This window comes from Eriocheir sinensis, chromosome 40 (genome assembly GCF_024679095.1).
Source record: "Eriocheir sinensis breed Jianghai 21 chromosome 40, ASM2467909v1, whole genome shotgun sequence".
Classification (NCBI taxonomy): domain Eukaryota; kingdom Metazoa; phylum Arthropoda; class Malacostraca; order Decapoda; family Varunidae; genus Eriocheir; species Eriocheir sinensis.
Genome location: NC_066548.1, coordinates 16459734 through 16464899, shown reverse-complemented (window position 1 = coordinate 16464899; position 5166 = coordinate 16459734). Strand labels below are relative to the sequence as shown.

Here is a 5166-nt window from a genome sequence, read left to right as displayed (position 1 = left end):
AGAACCTCACAAACTAACTTCCGATCACCGATCACAATAAAAAAGTGGTCAGTGTTGTCACGGCAACAAGTGGCTGCGGAGTTCTTACAATTATTTTTATACACGTTGCTAAATAGTTACTCCAATAAGCGTCACCTTCTTAACCGGGGGGGAGGCCTTTGCCTTCCCTCGTCCCCCCCCACCCACCCGTCAGGCTCCCGGCCACATTTTTCCCAACTGTATACTGGCTCGTCAAGGGAGGCACAACCCACCAATCACCGTGCGTCTTACTCATGACGTCATGAGTCACCACAGCCAATCAGCATTATTAGGAGAAGTGAATTGGCAAAATTAGGCAAATGCTTGCATGTAACTGCAAGAAGTGAGATTGTTTGACATTCAATAACTCAATTTTATTGTAACACATCATTCTGACCAAGTAAAGCAATGATGCATGTTTTTGTTGCCATGATATCAATTCATTACTTTCGTCTCCCTCCCCCTCAAATCTTATTTTCTATGAGAAGTAGTACTAGCGTGAATACTGAATGGGCAACTATAGCATAATATTATGGAATGCCTCTTGAAACTAACTTACGCACATTTTATAAATGGCTGGAATCAACAAATACTAACATGTAATTACTGGCAGCATACTTACCTAGCTAATTGCATGCTGCTCTTCACTGTCGAAATGGCGTAAAATTTTAAAATTTAAGGCACTAAAAATGTCACGAAACCATAAAAAACATTTATTTAGATAAGTTCAACATAAGTAATAATATTCTGCATGCTGAAATGTTGTTAATTTTTATCAACATAAGTAATAATATTCTGCATGCTGAAATGTTAATTTTTATCAACATAAGTAATAATATTCTGCATGCTGAAATGTTGTTAATTTTTATCAACATAAGTAATAATATTCTGCATGCTGAAATGTTGTTAATTTTTATCAAACTTCTTTGAAAAAACAATTGCGAAGTTGCACTCTTGCTACATAACTGAGAACAGGTAGCAATTAAATTACATAATAAGCAAATAACATGGGCAATACAAAGTCATTTATGTGGTACAAGAAACAGTCACATAGATCCACCATTTATCTGACCACACTGTGCTAGGCTACGTTGCAACTTGACTTTTTTTTAATATTTGATCCTTCAATAGAACATTAATAAAGTGTTTTTATATATAAGAGTTCACAGCAATTTTGCTGTGTATACTGTGGCTGATATAAAACATTTGAAGTCACAATAATGATCATTATCACACCGCTTTACTCGTTTGGTCATTTTCTATGATCCCTTTGGAGTTTGAAGTTTAACTTAATTGACATTCCTTGCACTTACCATTGTTGTTTAATAGGAATCCTTAATTTAAGCTTTAACAATGATTTTGTCGTAGGCTTGAATTAAGTGGCGGGAAAAGAGAGAACCCCAACAGGGTTACACAACTACATCTATGCATTGTATTCACAACATTCTTTTTAAAAATGCAAATATAAATTTGACTTAATATTATGCTACAGTTGCCCATTCAGTATTCATGCTAGTACTACTTATATAAAATAAGATTTGAGGGGGGGTGGGGGGGAGACGAAAGTAATGAATTGATTTAATGGCAGCAAAAACATGCATCATTGCTTTACTTGGTCAGAATGATGTGTTACAATAAAATTGAGTCATTGAATGTCAAACAATCTCACTTCTTGCAGTTACATGCAAGCATTTGCCTAATTTTGCCAATTCACTTCTAATAATGCTGATTGGCTGTGGTGACTCATGACGTCATGAGTAAGACGCACGGTGATTGGCTGGTTGTGCCTCCCTTGACGAGCCAGTATACAGTTGGGAAAAATGCCTCCCGGCCCCCGCAACAAGAGGAGGAGGAGGAAGGAGGTCTCGCGAGACAGCGCAACATGCCGCTCAGACCACGGCACCAAACTAACGCCCCATACCCACATACCATACGCCACATACTTATTTAACCTCTTCTTGAATGTATCTATCGTGTTGGCGCTCACCACATGACTTCTACGTCTGTTCCACTCATCCCCCACTGTTGGTAAACCAATTCTTGCCTATGTCTTTGTTGAACCTGAACTTATCCAACTTAAATTCATTGCTACGTGTCCTAAACGGTGTGGTGTCATCTGCCATCCACGTATCCTAAGACATCCAATCTGCGCATGCGTGGGATTTGTTTACAAACAAAGGGTGGATGATTTGCGACACAGTACCATATGTCTTTGTCGACTGCCTATCGCGATATGTCTTACCTGAGTTTTTTTTTAATCTTTTTAAAAGTAAATGTTGACGTATGTTTTTAATTTGAAAATTGCTTGAAATATGAAAGTTTCTTCCTGCACCCTTTGTATGTCAGTAAATGAGGTAAATGAGGCATGTCGGTAAATGTGATAAATGAGATAACCTGCTCACCTTGTATGTCGGTAAATGTGATAAATGAGATAACCTGCTCACCTTGTATGTCGGTAAATGTGATAAATGAGATAACCTGCTCACCTTGTATGTCGGTAAATGTGATAAATGAGATAACCTGCTCACCTTGTATGTCGGTAAATGAGATAAATGAGATAACCTGCTCACCTTGTATGTCGGTAAATGTGATAAATGAGATAACCTACACCCCTTGTATGTCGGTAAATGTGAAAAATGAGATAACCTACACCCCTTGTATGTCGGTAAATGTGATAAATGAGATAACCTGCTCACCTTGTATGTCAGTAAATGTGATAAATGAGATAACCTGCACCCCTTGTATGTCGGTAAATGTGATAAATGAGATAACCTACACCCCTTGTATGTCGGTAAATGTGATAAATGAGATAACCTGCTCACCTTGTATGTCGGTAAATGTGATAAATGAGATAACCTGCTCACCTTGTATGTCGGTAAATGTGATAAATGAGATAACCTGCACCCCTTGTATGTCGGTAAATGTGATAAATGAGATAACCTGCACCCCTTGTATGTCGGTAAATGTGATAAATGAGATAACCTGCACCCCTTGTATGTCGGTAAATGTGATAAATGAGATAACCTACACCCCTTGTATGTCAGTAAATGTGATAAATGAGATAACCTACACCCCTTGTATGTCGGTAAATGTGATAAATGAGATAACCTCCACCCCTTGTATGTCGGTAAATGTGATAAATGAGATAACCTACACCCCTTGTATGTCGGTAAATGTGATAAATGAGATAACCTACACCCCTTGTATGTCAGTAAATGTGATAAATGAGATAACCTACACCCCTTGTATGTCGGTAAATGTGATAAATGAGATAACCTACACCCCTTGTATGTCAGTAAATGTGATAAATGAGATGACCTACACCCCTTGTATGTCAGTAAATGTGATAAATGAGATAACCTACACCCCTTGTATGTCGGTAAATGTGATAAATGAGATAACCTGCTCACCTTGTATGTCGGTAAATGTGATAAATGAGATGACCTACACCCCTTGTATGTCGGTAAATGTGATAAATGAGATAACCTGCTCACCTTGTATGTCGGTAAATGTGATAAATGAGATGACCTACACCCCTTGTATGTCGGTAAATGTGATCGATGAGATAACCTGAACCCCTTGTATGTCGGTAAATGTGATAAATGAGATAACCTACACCCCTTGTATGTCGGTAAATGTGATAAATGAGATAACCTGCACCCCTTGTATGTCGGTAAATGTGATAAATGAGATAACCTGCACCCCTTGTATGTCGGTAAATGTGATAAATGAGATAACCTACACTCCTTGTATGTCGGTAAATGTGATAAATGAGATAACCTACACCCCTTGTATGTCGGTAAATGTGATAAATGAGATAACCTGCACCCCTTGTATGTCGGTAAATGTGATAAATGAGATAACCTACACCCCTTGTATGGCGGTAAATGTGATCGATGAGATAACCTGAACCCCTTGTATGTCAGTAAATGTGATAAATGAGATAACCTGAACCCCTTGTATGTCAGTAAATGAGATAACCTACACCACTTATAAGTCGGTAAATGTGACAAATGAGATAACCTGCACCTCTTGTAGCTCGGTAAATGTGATTAATGAGGTACCCTACACCCCTTGTATGTCGGTAAATGTGATAAATAAGGTACCCTACACCCCTTGTATGTCGGTAAATGTGATAAATAAAGTACCCTACACCCCTTGTATGTCGGTAAATGTGATAAATAAAGTACCCTACACCCCTTGTATGTCGGTAAATGTGATAAATAAAGTACCCTACACCCCTTGTATGTCGGTAAATGTGATAAATGAGGTATATAAGACTTATATAAATGCATAAAATAAGAAGTTAAGATAACATTTCTTCTATACAATGTCCTATATACCAAAAGAAAGAGGAAAAATAAGAATATTTATCAGCAGATATTTAAGTTATTACTTATTTGAAATTATTACTTAAAGAACGCCTATAATAGGTGTTTCTTGTAATTATTATTTTAAAAAATAATAGTAATTATAATAAGTTTCAATGATCGGATGATCGGAATGGTGATCGGAACAGCAGTACATACTTAAAAAATGATCGGGTGATCGGAATCGGATCAGTTGCCCAAACTGATCGGATGATCGGGGATCGGAACAGCAAAAAAGTGATCGGTGCCCACCACTGGTAATAACGTAAGTGTGTCTTGCGCGCATTTGTACTTGACAATAACAATCACTTCTAACAGAAAATAACAAAAATAATGAGAAAGAAATATATGTGTATGTGTGTGGAGTTCAGAGAGAGAGAAAGAGAGAAAGAGAGAGATCAAACATGGAAACATAGAAATGCAGGCAAGAGAAAACCTATTGGCTCATTACCAGGTTGCCTGCCTTAGTGATTTAATCTGCTCGACAGCCACTTGGGGCTTGAGGAGCAGATGAAAGCACCTTGATATTCAATTTACTCCTGACGCAGCGAAATGACGGTCGATTTGATATATAAAGGAGTTGATGGTATTCGAATTTACTACTTCTGAGGGAAGATTGTTCCAGTGGTGGATGACTCGGTTTAAAAAGAAACTCCTTCCAATGTCCGTCTTTCATCGACTCGACTGAATGGGTAAACCGTTATTTCTAGTTCTTGAGTTGGTTTGCAGCTCAAAGAATTTAGAGTAATGAATGTTACTGAACTTTTTCAGGTACTTG

General features: G+C 37.8%; 1 long non-coding RNA gene across 1 annotated transcript; it reads right to left on the bottom strand.

Annotated features, from left to right (window-relative positions):
* Nucleotides 1-3456: 3456 nt before the first annotated feature.
* Nucleotides 3457-3953, bottom strand: LOC127009414 (uncharacterized). The gene is made up of 3 exons (XR_007761982.1): nucleotides 3799-3953; nucleotides 3673-3756; nucleotides 3457-3504 (listed from the first exon to the last, which is right to left on the bottom strand). It is a non-coding gene; the product is annotated as an uncharacterized LOC127009414 (long non-coding RNA).
* Nucleotides 3954-5166: the final 1213 nt, after the last annotated feature.